Source organism: Liolophura sinensis, chromosome 2, assembly GCF_032854445.1.
Source record: "Liolophura sinensis isolate JHLJ2023 chromosome 2, CUHK_Ljap_v2, whole genome shotgun sequence".
NCBI classification, from domain to species: Eukaryota; Metazoa; Mollusca; class Polyplacophora; order Chitonida; family Chitonidae; genus Liolophura; species Liolophura sinensis.
In genome coordinates, this window is record NC_088296.1 from 23,609,350 (window position 1) to 23,635,304 (window position 25,955).

At 37.4% G+C, this 25,955-nt stretch overlaps 2 protein-coding genes across 5 annotated transcripts in view; both read left to right on the forward strand.

Moving 5' to 3' along the window:
* The window catches only part of LOC135463214 (dynein axonemal heavy chain 6-like), a 437,090-nt gene that overhangs the window by 227,216 nt on the left and 183,919 nt on the right, over window positions 1-25,955 (forward strand). The gene's annotated exons all lie outside the window — the stretch shown is intronic.
* LOC135462662 (alpha-1,3-mannosyl-glycoprotein 2-beta-N-acetylglucosaminyltransferase-like) overlaps window positions 1-25,955 on the forward strand; it is a 103,835-nt gene that overhangs the window by 27,459 nt on the left and 50,421 nt on the right. For 2 of the 4 annotated variants that reach the window (XM_064739886.1, XM_064739889.1), the window contains exon 2: window positions 18,710-18,888. The gene's annotated coding sequence lies outside the window, so the exon portion shown is untranslated. Of the gene's footprint in view, window positions 1-10,859; window positions 11,011-11,039; window positions 11,163-18,709; window positions 18,889-25,955 lie in introns of those variants that run through there. The other 2 variants (XM_064739887.1, XM_064739888.1) reach the window with 2 other exon arrangements.

Sequence of the window (25,955 nt, forward strand, 5' to 3'; positions counted from 1 at the left end):
CACCCATGTATAATGCTGTTTTCAGTGTTTTTATTCTTTTGACATGTTGGAGTTCTCATTAAAAACAAAACAAGGCCATTACAAGGTTGAATTGTAGGCTGTAAACATTAAAAAAGCAAGGCCTTAATTTGCTTTTAATTGCAAATGTATGCTGTAAGGGAACACTACTTTCCTGACACTGCCCAATTCTGTTTCTTCTTGTACATGTATACATTACATACATAGAGGATATTACACAGTGAAGGTTGAATTCCATACCATTGCTTGAGTGACAAGTGGAAATGACGCCTCGCATCTCGTGGGTTAATTGTCATTTTCACCTTTCACAAGACCTGTTAACACCTTTCAAGAGACCTGTTTCCACCTTTCACAAGACTTGTACCAACCTTTCACGGAACTTGTTCCCACCTGTCACGAGACCTGTTTCCACCTTTCACAAAATCTGTTTCCACCTATCATGGGACATTTCCACCTTTCACAAGAGCTGTGCCACCTTTCATGAGACCTGCTTCCACCTTTAACAAGATGTCTTTCCACCTTTCACAAGAGCTGTTCCACCTTTCGTGAAACCTGTTTTGTCTTATCCCAAGACCTGTTTCCACCTTTCATGAGACCTGTTTCCAATTTTCACAAGACCTGTTTCCACCTTTCACGAGACCTTTTTCCACCTATCCCAAGACCTGTTTCCACCTTTCACGAGACCTGTTTCCACTTTTCACGAGACCTTTTCCCACCTTCATAGACTGGCATGTATGTAGTGTGATATCGGAGATGATGTCTTGAACTCGCACGGCGTTGTGTCTTGATGCGGGACATAGGAATATTATAATTGACTAAACTTGTAATATGACGTCACCCCGATCAATGAGCTTGGAGGGGAATGTACTAAAACATAATGTAGCTTTTTTCACATGATCATAGTGTTGGGGTGTGGTGTGAATTATCAAAATGTAATAACAAAAGTGCTACCTATACATGGACATGTATGTAACTGAGTGAAACATCACTTGATATTATCACTGAAGGAAATCCGGACATTTCACCTTTCGTGGAAATAATAAATGTGCATGAAGTTGTTTTCAGAAATGAGAGAAAAATTTATATTGTCATGCTGATCACGTTATAATCTCTATATACAGAGAATTTAACCTGACACAACCCATACATTTTCATCTGGACATTGTACATGTATTCCCTTCCAACCAGGAGACAGAAACAAAAGGTGTAAAATTGATGGAAAAAACCTAGCCGAGACAAAATGTACTGATGAAAAAAAATGAGGTGATCAATGACTATAAGGTGAAGCCGATCATGTTTCGCATTCCAGTACAGTCGTCTCTGCTCGGCCAGCATGCACTCCTCTCTGTCTGGCGAAGATCTTCGTTTTAGAAAGAGATTCTCCAAGGGCATCTGCGATAAACTTCAACGTCCCGCCCGCTGCAGGGAAATTGGTTGCCATATAGCCAGAGACAGAAACGTCTTAAGCTGCGATGATAGATTACATTAGCGCTACAGCCTGGGGAAGGGGGGGGGGGGGGGGGGGGGGGGGTACAGGGAGGGGAGAGACGCATAGCAGTGGTACAGAAATGGCTTTATTTGATTGGATTGGTCAATATTAAGTGATCGGACAACCATCGGTCTTGGCAGTGCTGTTTGGCCATCTGAGCGAGATGAAGCGTTTTTGTTGCAAAGCGGTTTGAATCCCCGGAGCTTTTGTGCGATTCCGCGTAAAGCTGTTATAGTAGCGCTCTCAGAGGGTAACCCCAGCGTTTGGGTCGTGTGCAGTTCTTGTACATGCACATGTCTTAGAAGATCCTGCCCCATAGGGTTCTCCATTGTGGCCTGACAGGTTATGTTCCACAGATCCATGTGGAAAATACCAATGCATATATCCATTCATTACAGATAGTGTCACTTCAGTAGGTCACTGTATATGTTTGTGTAAATACAGGCGTTTTTGTGAATTAATGGATAAAAGTGTAGCTCAATCATTTCCTAGCATCAGCAGTGGCTTTCTTGTTTGTCCGTGTATGAACACTACATACTACTCTCTTGGGATCTGTTCATCAATAAACCATCCATTCATGTTCTCACTATAATGCTACTGGGTGGTGCTCAAAGGGGTTTTGTACATGATGTGAAAGTACATGAATACACATGTACATGAACAATGGTCTGTGTAACTTACATGTAGCTATGAGATAGGTTGACCGTATTCCCAGTTCAGCTTCCACATGAACCGTTCTGAAGTAATACTTCTGCTATAAACCTGAAACTCGGTCCTCAAAGTGTCAAGGCTGTACACCCAATTATAAAAGGTTTTTGTGATCTTAAAGTAAGTTATGCTGCAGTTGTATCACATCATTGTGCAGGAATAGGAAAAACCATAACAACGCAGTTAATTAAGGCAAATGTGACTGATGCATCCACTAAGGCAGCATCTAAATTTTACAAACTGCCAGGAGAACATTCAGTGAATTTGATTGGTCAGACTGCATATGTACATAAAGAGTACAATGACAGAAAACATTCAGTGAATTTGATTGGTCAAACTGCATGTGTACACAAAGAGTACAATGACAGAAAACATTCAGTGAATTTGATTGGTCAAACTGCATGTGTACACAAAGAGTACAATGACAGAAAACATTCAGTGAATTTGATTGGTCAAACTGCATGTGTACACAAAGAGTACAGTGACAGAAAACATTCAGTGAATTTGATTGGTCAAACTGCATGTGTACACAAAGAGTACAGTGACAGAAAACATTCAGTGAATTTGATTGGTCAAACTGCATGTGTACACAAAGAGTACAGTGACAGAAAACATTCAGTGAATTTGATTGGTCAAACTGCATGTGTACACAAAGAGTACAATGACAGAAAACATTCAGTGAATTTGATTGGTCAGACTGCATGCCTAAATAAAACAGTACAATGACAGAAAACATTCAGTGAATTTCATGGGTTAATTAAACTCCATGTACAAACCATGCATAAAAAGCATTGATAGAGTTTGAATTACGACAGAAAGCATTGAGAGAATTTTAAAACCTATGATAATGTCAGTATTTCCTTAATGAATAATACAACCTACATCACATCTACTATTATAATGCACATATAGTTGAGGCTGTGCTCCTTTTTTATAACAGGTTTAATATAGTGCAGCACAAATTCGAGGGATAAAATCTTTTTGTATATTTTGAGCCCTTCAGACTCGATGGCTTTTTCAAAAATGCTGTTCATCCAGTGTGATTCAAAATGTATTAGATCCCCATTTTCATATCTTTTCTATTAGCAACATGGAAGTTGATAAAATACAACAAAAAATCATTGATGTACACATATGTATGTCCTAAATTAGGAATATTTGCATGATACAAACTCTAATTGGCCATAAATTTTGTCCATGACTAACTTGCCCATTTACTTTGACTCTGAGAGTTCAATTGATTTTAGAAAGGTGTTTTGAGGTTTGCTTGGAACATGGGATGCTTATCTACGATAAAATTGTAAGTTTCAGCACCAAAAATAATATTTTGTGACATTTATTTGCCTCTAAAAATGAATTTTGTGATGGAGATTTTAGGTCATGTAGGGTAATAGTTTTTGTGTTGATGACATGGGCTCAGTCCGAGGTTATCTTTTTTTCTATTGCGCTCTTTGAACGTCTGGGTGACAAAACATTTGACCCATTGTGTTCAGTTTATCATGTATTTATAGAGCCTTTTGATTTCTGTCTGGTCTGGCATGTGTCAGGTGATGGGACATTGATTGTTCAAGTCACCATTAGCAAACCATTGCTCCTTAGACTTTTACTGTCATCTCAGTCTGGGAAGAGTTGAGATTTTCTTGCCATAATTTCAGCTAGGGCCCAAGTAATTTACCATTGATGTGACCTTTACAGTGTCTCTTAATAGAGGTCATGCCAGCATCACAAGGTCATCTGGGTTGAAATGTTATATAAGAGGCAGATGGGGAAGTAGCTTGTCTCATGGGAATAGTGTTTAGGAGAGAGATCTGAGGATTAGTGCCTGACCCCTGTTTTGTGTGAAGTGCCAGACAGTGAGGAAAACATCATTAAGCAGTCCAGTTTGAGAGGATGGCAGAGTCAATTTATAACTTTTCTTACCGTTTATCAATGAATTCATGAATCACAAGTACACATACATGTATGTTATAAATATTCCATTTAAAATTGTCTTTTTTTTTTTCTCCAGAGATAAATGGGATTGGTTTTTAGCTTACCCGATGCTTGACCTTTGCTCAGTAACTTTAGTAATGAAAAGTTGCTACATGTGGAAAGTATGATGTAAAGCCCAAAGCGTACGTGTGCATGCATAAATATACATGCATATACATACATACATCAACCTTTAGTAGATGTATAATGCACTGGACTATCAACCTGTCAGTCACCATACTGAAGATACTAGTACATGTATAGTAAAGCACTGATTATCACAAGCCCCATCTGGCAAAATTCTTGATTTTATACATGCACACATTTTAAAGCAGCCTGGACATGAGACATAATTTGTCTAAATTTCTCTTTTTAGGCTAAAAATCCCAAATATTCCTTCAGATTGCTGAGGCTTGAACATATATATATATATATATGTACATTGTATATAATCCCAAATATTCCTTCAGATATTGTGCATGCTGAGGCTTGAACATACATATATATATATATGTATATATATTAAGGCTAGAATATTGAATAGTGAATTTAATTAAATTGGAGATCAAGTTGTATAATTAGTAATTCCATACTTGTAATACAATCTTAATTTATTAATTAAATCTGTGGTTCTAACGATTACAAGGATGGTCAAGATTTATTTATTTGATTGATTGATACTTTACGCTGTACTCGGCTAAGTTTTAATACTAAGTACCTCATGTAAGTGCACATGTATGTTGATGAACTATAATGAGTCTCGGGATTCAAGTCGTACCATTGCTACTAATTTTTTAAAAATTTAATCTTAATCTTTTAATGAAGTCCATGGTTTATTTGTCTACAAAGTTGGTCAAGGTCTAATACATCATGTATGTATATAGGGATGAGCACTAATGAACCTTGGGATTCAGTTCGTATCATTGCTACTAATTTCTTATAATTAAATCTTAATATATTAATTAAATCCATGGGGTAAATGATTACAAAGTTGGTCAAATTTTAATTCATGTACCAGGGTCTAATCCAGCCCTTCTCAGTGTCCGGTAATCAGACGCTGCCATTCCCTTGAGGTACATTTTGCGTCAAAAATAAAAGAAATAAATAAAATAAAAAAAAATAAAGAAAAAAAGGAACAGCCCGAAGTCATTATAAGACTCAGATTATCTACTTAGGCGCTAGGCTTCGGCCAGCCATTCGCCACATTAGTTTTTGCAAAATTTCTGTATGGCAAAAGCAAATTGACGTCCCTTCGCCATAGTGGCGAAAGCAATGGATGCCTTCAGCTTCAGTTGTTTAGGTTTAAAGTTTGTAAATTTACTCCAGAATTAAGAAGGAATATTTGACTTCAGTGTGAAAGAACTTGGTTATGAAAACAACAAAGTTTTTTAAAGAGCATTTAAAATAGGAAATGTATACGCTGAGGAAGTTAATTAGCATTCAGATTATGCAGGTCGGGAATTACTTACTTGTGTGCACATGGGGTGGAGGTCAACCGTAGGAACCGAGGCCCTTAAAAATGTATGGGAATCGAAATATTCAACAGTGAGGTGCCCTTCACCGGTGGTTCCACCCCCTGTCCTTCTGAGGCCAGATTAGGCCCTGTGTACATGTATTTGTATGATCACTGATGACTCTGCTGAATCTCTTGACATGAAACAGCTTAATGGTTGGTAATCCTGTGCCCTTTACCATTTTTCTTGTAAATGACTTTCACTTCCGTAAATGATTGAGCTGCTATAAATGAGCTGCCAGACATAAGCTACTTGTCTGCCCGGACTCCCTCATAAACAACAGTTAAGGAATAACATTGAGACTGATGACTGCTAACCTTTCATCAGTGGCCTCTATCAGGACAAGCTCGCAGACTTCATTAAAAACATCACGCAGAGTGTACATTTGTAGACGTGTACATGTAGGCATTCTGTGCATGATCAAGCAAATAGGAAGGGTTTTAACAAGTCCTGTGGCTGGTTGTTTAAAACATGTCAGAGGACTTAATACCAGATTGGCTCAAACATAATTGTATAAAAATGTATTAAATGTGAAGTAAATCTGCTGCTGTTCCTTATGATATCTGCACAGCTGTCTTGATTGCTGGGTTTTGTTTAAATCGTAAATGTGTAATATGACTTAATACTGGTATTAGCTAATTCACATTTGAACATCTGTGCCCAGAAGACAAAGTGCATACATGTTGATGTCAGGTTTCCGAAAACGTGCCTCTAACTGAACATACCTGTACAATATAGCCTTAATAATTGTATATTGAGAAAAAGCATGAAATGAAAATGTTGTATGCCAGAGTAAAACCTTGTGGATGCATTGAATTCAGCTTGCACATGTGTATAGGCATTTACACATGTACATCAAATAGAGTGTCCTTTTTTACACACAGCACACATACGTACATTATAGTCAAAGAGTGGTATTTAAAGCACAAAATGAAATCTTCAATTGTGGCAGATTCTTGTATATGTATGCTACAGTGTAGATGTGTTGAATATTAGCGTTTTCTTTCCTACGTGTACACGCACGAGCATAAGCCATAATTTATCAAACTGCAGTTACATGTACTTGTACGTGTGTCCCATTCTTATGATTATTTAACTAACTTAGCTTGCAGTATTGCCGATGGTGTCAATTAATGACATAGTTTAGGGTATTTTTCCAATATGTATTTGGTAGATTTAGTCTTTGGCATGTCAGTGTCAGATGATTTACATGCACTGTTGTCAAATGATTTACGTGCACTGTTGTCAGATGATTTACATGCACTGTTGTCAAATGATTTACATGCACTGTTGTCAGATGATTTACATACACTGATGTCAAATGATTTACGTACACTGTTGTCAAATGATTTACGTACACTGTTGTCAAATGATTTACGTACACTGTTGTCAAATGACTTACGTGTACTGTTGTCAAATGATTTACGTACACTGTTGTCAGATGATTTACGTACACTGTTGTCAAATGATTTACGTACACTGTTGTCAAATGATTTACGTACACTGTTGTCAAATGACTTACGTGTACTGTTGTCAAATGATTTACGTACACTGTTGTCAAATGATTTACGTACACTGTTGTCAAATGATTTACGTGCACTGTTGTCAGATGATTTACGTGCACTGTTGTCGAATGATTTACGTGCACTGTTGTCAAATGATTTACGTGCACTGTTGTCAGATGATTTACATGCACTGTTGTCAGATGATTTACGTGCACTGTTGTTAAATGATTTACGTGCACTGTTGTTAAATGATTTAAGTGAACTGTTAAAATGTTTGACAGTTCATGTTCCCATGGAAATGGCAAATGTGAATGTGTAAGAGGCATGTTAATATGACAAGCATGCGGTATCCTTTTGGACACCTGTTCCCGATGTCAAAATGTGAGCGTAAACCATACATATATGATGTTTTGTACACTGGATGTGTCAAACATGTCAAACTCTCCATCAAGCACTTGGTAATCACTTGGTACAGAATTCCTGTATGGATACATGTACATGATGTATGTCAGAGTGTCAGAGAACACATTCACTGTAACACTTCAACCCTTTGGCGTGTTTGTAAGATGTTAATTCAGGCATATTCTGAAAGCATTATTCTGTGCAGATCGATAAAATCAAACTTTTTGTCATCCTGAATCTGGCCAGTCCAACCAATGCAGTTTTGTCTCCAAAATTAAAAATGTGCATAAATTGCGCTTAACGTTGGTCTTTCATGTGCTTAAAAGTTGAGGAATTAGGGTATGTGTAACAGCAGATGATCAAGAATTTTAGAACTCTCCCAAAAAGAGAAATATGTGTTATAAATTTAGTTGGATCTTTCTCAGTCTAGGAGTGGGATGTTTCTCCGTCTAGGAGTGGGATCTTTCTCAGTCTAGGAGTGGGATCTTTCTCAGTCTAGGAGTGGGATCTTTCTCAGTCTAGGTGTGGGATGTTTCTCAGTCTAGGAGTGGGATGTTTCTCCGTCTAGGAGTGGGATTTTTCTCAGTCTAGGAGTGGGATCTTTCTCCGTCTAGGAGTGGGATCTTTCTCAGTCTAGGAGTGGGATCTTCCTCAGTCTAGGAGTGGGATGTAATATGGTTGCACATTTGCCAGACTACTGTTGCATGTGTACAGATCTGCAGGTTTCATGAGCAGTGTTTCATTGGAGTAGGACAGTTTTATCAGTTCCTGTCTTTTTATTTACATGGGAACATAATTTGTCGTAAAAATCCAGTTTGTATTGTGCAGTCACTGGGGAATTAACGGCTCCAAGGGCCTCAGTACTGTCTGTACTTGCACATGATGTATTTGACTTCATGCCAGTTTCCATGATTCATCAATTTCATGTACTCTGTGGTATGTGCAATCCTGGAACTAATTTTCAAGTTTGTATTAAAGGGAAAATTCTCCAGCTACCCCCTTTATTAAATAGCAATAATGTTATTTATGTGGCAGTTTTGTCCTGTATTGAACAGCTGGCTCCTGTCAGAATACTGTTTTGTGCAGAACATTGTCCTTGTCTTATTTCCTGCTTCCGACAACGGTAGTACACTGTACAGGAGTGGTCATTTTGGGGAATACACTTGCTGATGGGTTTGTAACCTTTGGTACAATGTACATACATATAGGTATCAGCCAGTTTTTGGCACTGTTTTGAATAATACAAAACAGACAAACAATACTGCATGTTTTATATAAACTCCGTGTAGAAAATGTATCAGTTTAATTTGCCTGGAAACATTGATTTCTACAGAATAGCTCGGAATCCGGTTCACGTGTGTATAATCAAGTCTTTCCTTCGGTTAATATTTTTATATTCATACTTGTGATGCACCTGATTTTGAGACTCGTGCTATGAAGAAAAAGCATTATTTGATTGTTGTATGAAAGACCTCTTTCATACAACAATGTCAGTGTCAGCTGTTTGGTGACCTGTTTCAGGCATCAAAAATGTCTGGCATCAGTGGCAGTAATAGAGGTAAATATCAGAAAACTTGGCTAATTGGAGAATTGCATGTGTGAGAAAATGCTGATCTGACAGCAATATTGAAATGAGCATGTTTCTGTAAACTTCATGTGATCCAAGCTGAGAAGAGCTGAAAATTCAAAATGTCTTGGTAGCCCAGAGTGTCGTGTCCCAACAGAACAGGTGCCATCATCTTTCTCTGTTTTAGGAGAACACTATGAAAGACAGTCTATTAACCAGTTGATCTTGAGGAATTAAAGGACAACAGACCAAACCGTACTTTGGCCTGATTAGGGGTTCTAACTTTTGCGCGAGCTCCTTTAGCGTAAATTTCAGTTAAAATCATTATCCACTACTTTGTACTAAAACAGCCATGTACACAAGGTGCACTTGACTCGCGTGGGTCTTTTGGCGTTTAACAGTGGTCTGAGGCACAACGAGTAGACCCCTTGAGGCACACTTGGCCGTGGTAGATGTCGGGACATCGGCGTAATGCAGCAATGGCCAAAGGCGATCAATACCAATGCAATGAAATTAGACAGCAGTTCGGGGCAATTGCGTCCGCGTTAATGCAGTTGGCTGTGTATGGGCCGTGAGGCGTTTTGCTTCTCATCATACCAAAGTAGGTGTTGGCACGCTAGACGTTGCATCGGGAAACTGTTGCTGTTGTCGTTGGTTCTTGTGGCCGTGGTATCAAGTTTGGATTGAGCGTATCATTGGATATCCGAGTAACAACTGAAATCTGCTCCGTTTTACATCACGATCTGAATCCACTGAATTGGACGAGGTAAAGATTTCATGTACGTTTGTTTGCATTTGTAGTTATACTGAGTAATGCTTGTATATATACATGCAGTTTATGCACTACTTTTGAATCAGTGGTACCAAGGTTGGATTGAGGATATCATTGGATATCCCAGTAACAACTGAAGTCTGTTTCACATCATGGCATTGAGTCCACTTGATAGGATTTCATACAGTGGTACCAAGTTTGGACTGAGTGTATCATTGGATATCCAACTACAGGTATAGTCCACTCTGATCCACATCAGAATATGGAGTCCACTTAATAATATGATAAGGTAAATATTTGATATACATTTGTATACAGTAGTTAGTGGTAAATGTGGGGCCTCTCAGGCTCAGTTGGTTAGTGCAGTAGCGCAGCGTAATGACCCAGCAGCCTCTCACCAATGCAGTCACTGTGAGTTCAAGTCCAGCTCAGGCTGGTATCTTCTCCAGCCATAAGTGGGGAGGTCTGTAAGCAACCTGGAGATGGTCGTGGGTTTCCCCTGGGCTCCGCCCAGTTTCCTCCCACCATAATGTGGGTTGCCGTCGTATAAGTGAAATATTCTTGAGTACGGCGTGATTAAAACACCAATCAAATAAATTAATAAATAAATAAATATGTTGCAAATTTTGCTTGTCCATGTAGTTTATGTAGCTTTGACACATACCTGTATGGTCACTCTCCACTGGTAATCTGCCCTGGTCTACACCAGGATAACACTGTCCACTCTAATACATACATCTACAATACACACAACAGGACAGGTAAAAGATTTCCTATACATTTTTAAAACTGTCATCGTCATTATACTGAACATTGTTTGTATAGTTTGCACAAGTACATGTGCACCATTCATTTATCAAGTTTGCACTGAATGTAGCAGTTAATTGCCAAGAACACCTCTGATCTGCTCTTCACTGACTCAGGATGTACTTGAAAAGAGAGGTTAAGGATTTACTGTGTGTAGTTGTTCATACCGGATATTGTGGGTACAGTGTACACATGTACATCTGTATACAGTTGGAGTGAGAAGTTACATGTGTTTACTGAAAGCTGCTTTCTTACAGGTAATTTTGGCAGTTTTTACATGTGGCTTACCACTGGTATGGGGTTTACATTTAATGTACAGTGTGTCAGCACTGATACCCAATAACAGAGCGTGTATACAATCTGCACCTTACTTCTGGGTATGGAGTTTACATGTACTTGATGTGGCAGTGTAAGATTTCATATGTACAGTGTACAGTTGTTGTTGTGGTCTATGGAATGTTGTTTGTTGTTTATAAACCACTCTCAAGCCTGCTGACTCTCAGACAACATGATCCCGTGGCTACTGTAATTCTTCAAACTCTTCACTTATTTGCAAAGTTTTTATTCAGCTATATTCTGTCCTATTCTTTTTGTGAATCCCTGGAAATGGCCAATCCAACCAATGTAGTTTTGTCTTTAGATTATAAATGTGCATAAATTGCTCGGAAAGCTGCTCTTTCAATTAAGGTAAAAATATTAAGGTATTGAGATCAGTACATGTACATGCTTGCTGTACATGTTTGCTGTACATGTATACTGTACATGTATGCTGTACATGTTTACTGTACATGTTTACTGTACATGTATGCTGTACATGTTTACTGTACATGTATGCTGTACATGTTTACTGTATACATGTATGCTGTACATGTATGCTGTACATGTTTACTGTACATGCAGATGAAAGACTTTGTACATACACATGTGGTGTGTGATGGCATGCTATAATTGTGGTTGTAGTTTTTGCAAGTTTTCTTGAAGAAAAACTGCTGTATGTGACGAGCCTGGTTTACATTTATTTATTATACCTCTGTGGCTCAGTTGGTGAGTTCAAGTCCAGCTCATGCTGGCTTCCTCTCTGGCTGTATGTGGGAAAGTCTGCCAGCAACCTGTGGATAGTCGTGGGTTTCCTGCCTGGTTTCCTACCACCATAATGCTGGCTGACGTCATATAAGTGAAGTATTCTTGAGTAGGGCGTGAAACACCAATCAAATAAATAAATAAATAAATAATTATTTGAGTGATGGTTTGCACTTTGCGCAGAAATAAATTTCACTTATTAAATAAATTTCACTTATTAAGTAAATTTCACTTATCCCACAGCAACATTTGTATACTTTAAAACTGCATTATCTGTTGGTTGTACTTACATGCACAGTGTACATTATGTACCAACAGGGAGCATATTCTGAGTTTCCTGGTAAAAGTACATGTACATCTATAAACATATATATACAAGCACCAGCCCAGGCAGCTGTGAAATGAGCGTGCGCCCATAGGTCTGGGGATCATCGGATCAATTCTAACTGTATGCGTAAACCTTGGTCAATTCTGGTTGTATTGTAGGCTTGTATGATACACGATTTGATGTGTACATTGTATATAGTGTACTTGAACATGTATATTTATTCCTGTAATGGTCCACACTGTTAAAACAAAACCACTTTCTGTTGCCATCCCCAGAGACTGCACTACTGAACCTGAGCCAATATTGTCTTGGAGGATGTACTCTTTGAGTCAGAAAAGTTCCATTAGAGTACATAAAACAGTATGCCTGGGAATAGTTTTTATTTTGGTTCAGGACATGATGGCAAAATTTATCAGCTATTCACATTATTTTAAAAAAGTACCGTTTTGTCCTGTACCAAACGGTACCATTTGTCGTTGTGCCACCTGCTGCTTATTTCTAGGCTTGAAGTGCAGGCTCGGTAGCTAGTGGTTCCCAGACATCTTTATTCCAGGTTGGTCAATAACTTGCCAAAGGCTGGTGGTTTTCACTGCGGACACTGCGGTGTCCTCCATCCATAAAACTGACCCTCATTATATTGGCTGAAGAATTCTTAAGTATGGCGTGAAGCAACAATCAAATAAATAAATGTAATTTGTACAATAACGGTTTCTTAAGATTTCCTGCACAAACACATACATGTACATTTATAAATTGTCCAGGAGGGTTTATGCGGCCAGAATAGTTGTTCGATTAGTTTTTCACAAAAAAATAATAATTATAATAATAATTAAAAGACATTCTAAAAAGTGATGTCTATTGATAGCTTTATAGTTTTGAAATTGTTTACATGTGCATGCAAGTTTTTGGAGAGAGGGGAGGTGGTAGTGTTGGTTTTTGAACAGGAATTCAAATTTCATTTTGGAAAACTTGAATGAGAAATTTAACATCTTTATGAAGTACCCCAGGCACTTTAGACTATTAGTGAGTTACATGTAGCTGTTGAAGTAACCAACCAATCACATCAGCAACTGATTTATAAATGCATACTGTACAGATGTCTGCATTCATACATTTAGATGGGTTCTACATGTATACAATATATGGCGCTGTTTGAAAGGAGAGGGTCTACAGTGTACATGTATACACCTGTAGTATACTGTCACTCTTCAAGCTTTTCACATGTTTGCAAGGTGTTTATTCAAGCATATTGTGATTGTATTATTGTATGTTGATCAGTAAAATTATATTTTTGTGTGAAGCCCTAAAATTGGCCAAACCAACCAATGGAGTTTCGTCTTCAAGATCAAATTAAAATGGTGCATAAATCGCAGTGAAAGTTGCTCTTTCTGTTTCATATGCAAAACAGTTGAGGAATTAGGGTACATGGCCCCTCATTAGCAGCTGTTTCATTGATGGGACAAAGCAGCAAACTTAAGAGGTAGTAAAAGTCAAGCTCCAGCATATCAAGTATTATTAAAGCTTTAAGAATCCGAAATATCAACAGCTGTTTCCAACTTTTATGGTTATGTTCTTCAAATGCTGTGTACTTGAATGATTGGTACATGCAGAATCACAGTTGTCACAGGCTGTTGCACTGACGATGTCTTGTTTTATTTAAGTGCTGTAATTCTTCAGCCTTTTCACCTGGTTATTCAAGCATGCCCTATATGATGTACTATTTCATCCATGACTAACTTTCTCATTTTTCTTGTCTCTGAGAGGTCTGTTGATCTTTGAATGGTGTTCTAAAGTTTCTGGGGAAGGTGCATCTGACATCATTATTTGGGAAGGTACATCTGACATCATTATTTGGGAAGGTACATCTGACATCATTTGTTGGGAAGGTACATCTGACATCATTATTTGGGAAGGTACATCTGACATCATTATTTGGGAAGGTACATCTGACATTTGTTGGGAAGGTACATCTGACATCATTATTTGGGAAGGTACATCTGACATCATTTTTGGGGAAGGTACATCTGACATCATTGTTGGAAAGGTACATGTACATCTGATATCATTTGTTGGGAAGGTGCATCTGACATCATTTGCCTGCCGAAATATATATACACATGCAGTGTTTGAGACATTTTTTGAGGACATTCTGTGCAGACTAAAACATTTTTGTGTAGACTGAATTTTTTCAAGCCAGCTGTTGTAACATCTCCAAATCAAGGTACACATAAAAATATGTGTGGAAGGTACAGTATCCAGTGTTGCAGTTTTGTTCATTGTGAAAATGTAAAAAAAAAAAATACTTACATAATACAGGATATCTGTCTAGAATACATGTATAATAAACAATAACTTTTCATGAAAGGTATATTTGTGTTCACTAACCATGTTAACTTTGAAAGGTGAACTGTAAATTTTGCAACTACACTTTGTAGTATTAAATTTATAGCCACTAGTCAGCCCCAGATTTGGCAGCTGTGTGTGGTGCATATGCACTGTATTTAAGGTTATAGAACTTCATGAGAAGAACGTACCATACGTGTGAATTAAGTACTCATGACTATGCACGTTATTCATGGACAGTTGCAGTGAGTTCATGCCCTGAAGGCTTGAAAGTGAGTGGTCATGGGAGTGCTAGAAGCCTGCTTCAAGGGCACCAGTAGTGCACTACTGGCATGCCACTGAGAAACCTAATTTGTCTGACTGTAGCATAAGACATATTTTATGGTGTAAGCTTGTAAGCAAGGTGCATGTAAACTTGTAAACAAGGTGCATGTAAACTTGTAAACAAGGTGCATGTAAACTTGTGGGCAAGGTGCATGTAAACTTGTAAACAAGGTGCATGTAAACTTGTGGGCAAGGTACATGTAAACTTGTGGGCAAGGTGCATGTAAACTTGTGGGCAAGATGCATGTAAACTTGTGGGCAAGATGCATGTAAACTTGTGGGCAAGATGCATGTAAACTTGTGGGCAAGATGCATGTAAACTTGTGGGCAAGGTACATGTAAACTTGTGGGCAAGGTGCATGTAAACTTGTGAGCAAGGTGCATGTATCTGAAAAAGCTGATAATAAAATTAGAATTGTTCAAATTGTTACACACTTTCTTTAATAGTGCTGTTGTATGATTCGATAATTTCTTTTTCCATCATTGCCAGAGTTTACAGACTTTTTTCTGCAGTGTGTGTGTTACAAATTGTGAGCATGTAGATCTTGATTACCCATTATAAGTGTACTGTACATGTATGGGAGTGTTTTCCTCAGTATTCTCCAGAATCGTGTACAACTGGTAAAAACCTTCGTGTAGTTGTAGTTGCTTGGTACATGTGGAGATCATGGCAACCCTGAGATGTGGACACATTCAGGCAGACTCATTCCCTCCGTTCAGATGCTTTGGATCCCAAGTGTGAGGTAATACACCTCATCAATAATTCACTTAAGCTGTCTCAGAACGGCTTCTTAGATCTGCCTCTAAATTTCAATACACATTAAATTTTTGATGACTTTCAATATCCTAAAAGCGTTGTCAAGTGTTTTTTCTTTCTATTTTTTTTTCTTCGGGATTCAAAGGCCACTCTAAAAATTCTTCCCGACCTTGAAGAACTACCTGATACTTTAATTGTCTTAATTGTCTCTCTGTCACATGTACCAAAACTGTTCCATAAAATACACGATTCTTGGATTCTTGATTTGCCAAGCTAAATGTACATGTGTGCATAGCTACATGTGCTGCTAATTTTATCAGTCTTCTGATTTTGGGGACACAGGGTCTGCTCTTTTTAGCCAATATATGAAATTGTAGCAGGAATATTTAGTTTCTTTTTTTTTTCACATGGTTAGTCCATCTAATGAACAACACTCATACTCATGTCTTTACTTCTCCAAAAAAATTGGGAGAGAAATGTAATTCTTTGCTTTCAGCACTACTAATATCTGTCCTAAAAATTAGAAGAACTAGGGTATGGGTGCACTTTTGCCAAGTTGTGAATTCTACACCTAAGTTTTGAATTCTACACCCAATGTGTGAAATCTGCACGTGTGATTATTAAGACTTTCAGAATTGAACAAACTTGTATTAAACTTGTTATGAAATCCAGGCCGTGATGCTTGAGTCAGTCCGATCTGTGGTATGACTTTGGCTGAGGCTTAATTTTTTAAAGGAGAAGAAAACATGAAAACGATGCCTAAATCAGATGAAAGAGCATAAAAAAATATGATCTTTAATATTTTTTGGGATTTTTTTTTTCAAGAGAAAAGGGTATTTGAAAATATTTTTGTATAGTGGGTGTTTGAGACCAACTTTAGGTATTTACCGTTGTTGCATAATAAATAAGGATGTGATGCTTGTCTAATAAAATTATTTGAATGTAAATTTGTTGTTTGTATCGAAACATATGCATTTAACCTAAATTATGATAATATTTATGAACATAAAAATGTAAATATGGTCCAAACTGAGGTTTAATACATTTGTTAGCTGATTGTAATGCAAATTCTAGTGCAAAAATACTTATTAAACCTGTGTTTAATCATCATTTATGACATTATTAAACAAAGACTATAAATACCAAAAGGTGTTCCCAAATACCCACCTTACAAAAATTATTTTCAAGTGTCTTTTTCTCCTTAAGGAAAAATCAGAAAAAATATTGAAGACGACATTTGGGAATAACTTTTCGCACTCTTTCATCTAACTTTATGTCATTTTTATGTTTCTTCAGCTTTAAACATGGAAGTGGTTGATGTGATGTACTGTACTGAACCTTGAGAAAGGTTATGGTTTCATCCACCTATGAACCACAACCCTGTCATATATTTAATACCATGATTGAAGTAAAATACATGTGACATGTAGATAAAATCACAGCCAATCAGAGCAGTGTATAAAATACGAGTTACATGTACCCTGATTCCTCAACCTTTCCAGCCACCACTTGGACCGGTGTTTTTGAACTTTCTGAGAGAACTATGGGATGTAGAGAAATAATGTGCACAGTTTTATTAAGCTGGCATCTTTGTTCCCAAAAGGGCTTTGGAGGTTGAAAAGGTTGAAGATTTACAACACACATATTCCCTGTTTTCCAAACAGCAACTACACTGTAGCTTGTTTTGATACATGTTCATATAATCATGATACCTTGTAAAGAGCACACTGAGGAAATAAATTTTACAGTTTTTCCAGGTATACATGTACAGGTAAATGTAGTTCTATGTGTTTCCGAAAATGTTCAGAAACAAAAAATTTATTATGAATGGCCTTAGTCACAAAGCTATACTGGCACAGCTATGTCTATTACTCTTCTGCGAGTCTCATAATCCTGTTTTTTTTTTAGGTATTGAAGATTTTGACATTGATAAATTCCTAGCATGTTCTTTTTTTTTTGTTTGCGAGATGCCTCAAGGGGATGCAATGTAATTCTTTTCTAGGAACAAGCTATTTGTCCTCATTCGACGAAAATAAGATTCTCCACTGAAATCCTCGATTCACTTTCTGTTTTCTTCTCAGTTTTTCAGTTTAGCCTAAATTCTTAAATTACATTTATTTCTTTTGATCTTTATAAAGGTTGGATTCAATTGTATAACTTGTGAGTTTGTTCCTAAAGTTAACATTGAAGCCACTTGTGCCTTAATAGTCCCACTAAACATGTAAATATACATGAATGTACATATGATGTCTTCCCTGAGCTGTTCTTGAAACCTTACAGTTAAGGTCATCTGTAGTTTTGTGCAGCAGCCAAAAGATCTGTTTGATGGAATAGGGACAGTTTGACTACTGGGTAATAAATTTTGCTCAAATATACATGTATGCATTTAAATGTTTATTCATGTATCTTGAGTATGAGAAAATGCCATCTGTACAATGTATTTACCTGTACCGAAGAGCTACAGGTCTACAAAGAGCTACAAAGATTTTTATTTTATTTTTTTTTTTTTTGGACACACCTTGTCCTTGACCCAGCACCAGCCCATTATATTTTGGTGGTGATCTTGATCTGCATTCAGGGATTTTTCACCCAATCGATTCTTCACCTTTGGGGAAATGAGAGAATTGATTATTGCCCCTTAGTCTGTTTTGCATGGCTGTACATTTAGCTGTGGTAGTATTTTGTGCTACATGAGATTTTCTAGCCTCATGTTAAGCAAGGACGTGAAATACCAATCTTTTATGGTTTCATTATTAAAATGCAGCAAGAGCCTCTGTGCCGACGGGATTAGCACATCGGCGTGGCACAGTGACACAGGAGCTTCTCACCAATGTGTTTGCTGTGAGATCAAGTCCAGCTTTTATGGTCATAGGTTTCCCGTGGGCTCTGCCCGGTTTCCTCCATCCATAATGCTGGCCGTCGTCATATAAGTGAAATATTCTTGAGCACGGTGTAAAACACCAGTGAAAAAAATTAATCCATGTAAATTAAAAACCAGGTTTGTGTTAACCGTATTTGAAAAAGAGTATCAGTGGGAGGAGAATGTCATTGTCTACATGTAGTCAAGAGAACAGTTACAGTTTGACACTATGTAATGATTGGTGAATTCCTGTTTATTTTGTAGAGTGATATATCGTTCCTGAAGGACTATTCCAGTATGATTTGAGTGGGAATTGTCACGCATAGCAACAACAACGACAGCGGCCCTTGCAGACTGTCATCTGATCCACCCTCATCATCTCTCCTAGTTTGTTACTCTGTTGTCACGGTGATACAAAATGGCTTCCAGAACGTCTCTCACAAGTGAGTGTGCCCATTCACATATAGGATTCCACTTACGATTTTGAAGATTGGTTTGTTAAAAGTTCCATTAAACTTCAAGTGAATAGCTGTTTATATTCTTCACCAAGAAGATTCTCTGAAGGCAGCCATAACGTAAGGCAAACTTGTATTGCTGAATGGCTGTGGAAAAATACCCATGTCGCATTTGAAACAAAAGTTGGTGAAATGTTCATGTATATAGCCAATGTAGAGTGTAAGAAAAGGTGCTCTGGACCATAAAAATACAGTGGTGTACTGCATGAAGTCAATTTTTGGAAATGTACATTTATTTTAAATTTTGTGAAAAATTGAATCAGATTTTACATATATATGACCATCAGGGGAGCATGTGATGGTGTTGCAGCTGAAGCTTCTGCAAGTTGTACTGTGTAAATTACCGTGGAATAACATTTCATATTTGACAAACACTTTGTTTAGGAATTAATTTGATTATTTTTTCCGCCTACTGAAGAATTTTCATTTATATAGTACATCACAGACAAAGTTTATGCGTGTAGGTAAATGAATTTCGTCTAGATTCGAGCCTGTACAAACACATTGCATGGCCATAAGGTTATTGGCAGTCTCGAGAATAACACTTCAGCTTACTGAGCCAGTGACAGCTAGTTACTGTGTGATTAGATGTGGTACATAGTTCTCTAGTTCCCAGACCTAGTAGAGTACGATTTCCCTGTGACCATTAAACCACCAAGAGATTCCTCTGCTAGTACACAACTTCTCCATAGGAAAATCTCAGGCTAATAAATCTATCAGGACATCTATTATCCGACAACGCTGCTCGACACGTTCTGTTTCCCGCCCGTTGAACATTGGCCAATCCAATCATCCGGCCTCAGCAAAAAGGCTCGGCAACATCCCCCCGTGCTCTTGCACCATGTCCACCAAAAGCTGCCTGTTTGTCTGAAGCGTTGGTGGAATATATCCGCATTTCGACAAAAACAAGGGCCTTATGCACACAAAAGGTTGCTGCCATCTCCATTTGATCGAATTTCCACTGGTCCTGACAACCTTTTTTTCCTCTGCTTTTGCTTGCGGCTCATTGGAAGTCTGTCTGGTGTTTCTGCTGATATGATTTGTTGGTCTCATAATTGATTTTCCCACAAGGCATCGTTTTGCTTTAAACTTTCCATCTCCCTATCAGTCATTCTCTGTTTACTCAGGTGGACATCTACCATGGCAATCATCTGTAATCTTTTTCTTTCTTTCTTTCTTTTTTTTTGTCGTTTGCAGTGGTTGTCATTTTAATTTCTTTCCAGCTTTCGTTGATTACTAGATCTGGTGATATATACATGTACCTGCACATACTTTTTTACATAATGTAATCTTCAGTTAATTAGTTCTTCATGTTCTTAAGGTTTTAGGTACCGGTATGATTATTTCTCAAGGTTGTTTTTATGTCACACAGATCATCATTCTCTTTCTTCATTTTTCATCTGCCAGGTGAGAAAATTCAGAAAACATGATTTTCTCTCTGTGTTGCATATTGTTTTTAATATTAATTGTCCATGGTTGTCCACCTCTGATACAAATTTTGGGAAGACGTATGATATTGCCTGCCTTTATTAACATAGGTTAATAGTTAATCCTGCCTTTAAATGAGATCAGCCTGATGTGGCTTATAAATGAGATCACCCTAATGTGGCTTATAAATGAGATCACCCTGATGTGGCTTATAAATGAGTCACCCTGATGTGGCTTATAAATGAGATCAACCTGATCTGGCTTATAAATGAGATCAACCTGATCTGGCTTATAAATGAGATCAACTTGATGTGGCTTATAAATGAGTCACCCTGATGTGGCTTATAAATGAGATCAACCTGATGTGGCTTATAAATGAGATCACCGTAATATGATGTATAACTGATATCACCCTGATGTGGCTTATACATGTAAATGAGATCACCCTAATGTGGCCTATAACTGATATCACCTTGTATGTGGCTTATAAAAGATATCCACCTGAAGTATACATGTATAATTCAGTAGCCTGTGTTGTCAATCATTTTATGGGTAGCACAGAGTTAGCATGTCATTGTGTTGATCATAAAACACAGACAGCAAACATCACTTTGGCAGTTAACCTCCGAGGGCGTAGAGAACCAGTTTGACTGATCAGACCCCTAATACTTGACGAGAGTAGCTTATTTCTTTTGGCATATGCATCAAAGTTATTAAAGCAGTATTTTCTGAAGAGTTCTGTTGGCAGAAATAAATATTCATGCTGTTAATGTCTTAGAATTCCTTTACTTTTTTCATAGCGTGCAAGATTGGCGAGGTGCCTGTATTGTTAGAGAGATGGGGGAAATGTTGTTGTTTGCTTTAAAGTTGAAGAACTCTGCAGTTGGCTGCACATAATAATCATGAGCTGATTAAATTATTTAGCTACAGGATTTAAAGAGATAATCCCATAATTCCATTCCGGTGGGTAAATAATCCTTGTTTGGGGTTTTGCTGTGGCATGCTGGGAAGCATTACAGAAATGTGCTCTTCTGTTTTGTGAAAGAAGAACTTTTAAGGATTATGCTTTCGTATTGCGCAGCCAGGGGTGGGTTTTTTTTCGATAGCCTCACCATTGGATTTTGCGTAAAGCTCACAGAGTTCCTGTGGTGCCTAAGACGAAAAAAAATAGCATATTCTCTGCAATTCTCTGCTGCCTACAATGTACGTGCTGAGTCTATAAAGGGAATGTCCAGATCTCGATGGCCTGTAGACCACGGTATTTAGCCCTATTGATAGTTCATGTGGCGAACAATGGAGACGGAGATTTATGATCAGTTGCGATCGAACTTGTTAAAGCCTGAGGATGTGTCATTTTGAGGGTTCTTTCTGATTGAGAGTCTAAAAACAGTTGTGTGGTTTTTGTCTTTGCAGTTTCGTCAGCTTTATTGGGAAAAGATTGGCTGGTACTCATTGGAATTCTTTATGTGAAGTACATGTAAGCAGTGAAATACTGAAGCAGGTCCTTATTGGCCTGCCACATATGTGTACGTGTACATATAAATGTGTATATTCGTTGTTGGTGATACATTTTGATTCACCCGCTATGGTGTTCGGCCATTAATGATGTATGTACCAGAGCCATACAAGTATCTAGAGCGGGTTTAGTTCCAGAAAATCTTTAATCTTCCAGGCTCTTGGGTGCCCAGATTACTGTTATTCTTCAACCTGTCCTGAAATAATATCCGATAACTGTACTCATGGTCACTATCGATCAAATCAAAGTGATAGTGTGTGAATCAAAATGACGGTGTATGAAACAGAACGATGGTGTATGAATCATAATGATGGTGTATGAATCAAAATGATGGTGTATGAATCAAAATGATGGTGTATGAATCATAATGACGGTGTATGAATCATAATGACGGTGTATGAATCATTATGATGGTGTATGAATCAAAATGACGGTGTATGAATCATAATGATGGTGTATGAATCAAAATGACGGTGTATGAATCATAATGCTGGTGTATGAATCAAAATGACAGTGTATGAATCATAATGACGGTGTATGAATCATAATGCTGGTGTAGGAATCAAAATGATGGTGTATGAATCATAATGACAGTGTATGAATCATAATGATGGTGTATGAATCAAAATGACGGTGTATGAATCAAAATGACGGTGTATGAATCAAAATGACGGTGTATGAATCATAATGACGGTGTATGAATCAAAATGACGGTGTATGAATCAAAATGATGGTGTATGAATCATAATGACGGTGTATGAATCACAGTGATGGTGTATGAATCATCATGATGGTGTATGGATCATAATAACGGTGTATGAATCATCATGACGGTGTATGAATCATCATGACGGTGTATGAATCATAATGACAGTGTATGAATCATAATGACGGTGTATGAATCAAAATGACGGTGTATGAATCAAAATGATGGTGTATGAATCATAATGATGGTGTATGAATCAAAATGACGGTGTATGAATCAAAATGATGGTGTATGGATCATAATGACGGTGTATGAATCAAAATGATGGTGTATGAATCAAAATGATGGTGTATGAATCATAATGAGGGTGGATGGATCACAGTGATGGTGTATGAATCATAATGACGGTGTATGAATCAAAATGACGGTGTATGAATCATAATGAGGGTGGATGGATCACAGTGACGGTTTATGGATCATTATGATGGTGTATGAATCAAAATGACGGTGTATGAATCAAAATGATGGTGTATGAATCATAATGACGGTGTATGAATCACAGTGATGGTGTATGAATCATAATGACGGTGTATGAATCAAAATGACGGTGTATGAATCAAAATGATGGTGTATGAATCAAAATGACGGTGTATGAATCAAAATGACGGTGTATGAATCATAATGATGGTGTATGAATCATAATGACGATGTATGAATCACAGTGATGGTGTATGAATCATAATGACGGTGTATGAATCATAATGACAGTGTATGAATCATCATGACGGTGCATGAATCATAATGACGGTGTATGAATCATAATGACGGTGTATGAATCATAATGACGGTGTATGAATCATCATGATGGTGTTTGAATCACAGTGACCGTGTATGAATCATTATGATGGTGTATGAATCAAAATGACAGTGTATGAATCATCATGAGGGTGTATGAATCATAATGACGGTGTATGAATCAAAATGATGGTGTATGAATCATAATGACGGTGTATGAATCACAGTGATGGTGCATGAATCATAATGACGGTGTATGAATCAAAATGACGGTGTATGAATCATAATGATGGTGTATGAATCATAATGATGGTGTATAAATCACAGTGATGGTGTATGAATCATAATGACGGTGTATGAATCACAGTGATGGTGTATGAATCATCATGATGGTGTATGGATCATAATAACGGTGTATGAATCATCATGACGGTGTATGAATCATCATGATGGTGTATGAATCATAATGACAGTGTGTGAATCAAAATTACGGTGTATGAATCACAATGACGGTGTATGAATCATCATGACGGTGCATGAATCATAATGACGGTGTGTGAATCATAATGACGGTGTATGAATCATAATGACGGTGTATGAATCATCATGATGGTGTTTGAATCACAGTGACCGTGTATGAATCATTATGATGGTGTATGAATCAAAATGACAGTGTATGAATCATCATGAGGGTGTATGAATCATAATGACGGTGTATGAATCAAAATGACGGTGTATGAATCATAATGACAGTGTATGGATCATAATGACGGTGTATGAATCATAATGACGGTGTATGAATCATAATGACAGTGTATGAATCATAATGACAGTGTATGAATCATAATGACGGTGTATGAATCAAAATGATGGTGTATGAATCAAAATGATGGTGTATGAATCATAATGACGGTGTATGAATCACAGTGATGGTGTATGAATCATTATGATGGTGTATGAATCATAATGATGGTGTATGAATCATAATGAGGGTGTATGAATTAAAATGACCTTGTATGAATCAAAATGTATCAGTTATGTAATTCCAAGGAGGCCTACACTGAGCTATAAAGGGGCAGTTGCCACTAGCTATGTGTGTTCTGCTTGTATTCATATAATCACTGGAAAGTTACTCTACTGACCACATGGCCGAAAGTGGGATCTGGCCTGACAGTGATTAACATGACTTGTTTGCTGCTGGGCTAATGATCCAAGACCAGCATCAAGCCATGTACATGTTTCTGTGTTTCTGTCAAGTCTAATCAGATTCGAGTTTGCCTGACTGTTTACTTGCTGGTGGTTTACAGCATTTGGTTATGTATTGATGTCAATTAACACATAATGCCCTTGGGCTCTGTCGGGTTCCCTCCCACCATAATTCTGGCCGCCATCGCATAAGTGAATATTCATTGAGTACGGCGTAAAACACATGTACACGTAAGGCTGAGTTTGCAGAATGAAAATGTTTGCACAAAGCTCAGAATGTTTTATGAACACACAGCATAGTTGTAGATTTGGTAGTTAGCACACAGAGACACGTCCGTAATGATGAATGGTTTAGAGACCCATCCATGTATATAGGTGCAGAATTAAAAGTTTAACTGCCAGGTTATCCCAGCATAAATTTTAATGCTTTTGATAATAGTAGACCCTTTTAGGTACAGACATGACAGAAGTGAATTATATATTTATTTGTTGTTTTATGCAGTACTCAAGACTATTTCACTTATCCGACATCGTGCAGCAAACATTAATTGTGGCGAAATGAAACCCACGACCATCAGACGGCTGCTGGCAGACCTTAACTCCCATGTATGACAAGAAGAAGCCAGCATCACATGGATTTGAATTCCTGTTTTTGGACTTTCCAGTATTTTAGACTCTTTTTCATAATAGTTGGTATAATTCTGAATTGAAATTTTAATAGTACATGGACTCACAAAGACAAGTTACAATCCAAGAACAAGTTTTGGGATGTTTATTTCATGTTTCACCAAATACTGGTCATGGTAATGAGCGTTGACATAACAACAGGTACATATCAGATGATATTGTGAAAATAATACGTAATTTCAGAATAATAAGTATTTTCAGAATGCTTGTTTTTTTTCAACATAGGAATTACAGGATCCAGATTTTTACATCCTAGATTGGTGAACACAAATATGGATGTTGTTTTCGTCAGTGTTTAATTCATCTAATGTATAATGCACAAGCTTTTCCAGCAAGTAAGTCTACATGTACATCATGTACCAGGAGTGTAATACAGGCCTCTACCAGGGAAACGAGGCTGTAGCATTGAGATCGACAGACATCAGTACTGTTCATTAATTCAAGCCACTTCTGATTTATGCACGATATCAATGATTTATTCATCTTCAAATCCGGGAAGTTGTAAGCGTAATATTGACCGTTCGTTGGAAAGAAATCTTAAAGGAGGAGAAAACATAAATATAAATGCTGCCAAAATTAGATGAAAGAGTGTCAAATCTTATTTATGAATATGATCTTTAATGATCTTTAATTTTTTTTTTCAGGAAAAATTGGTAC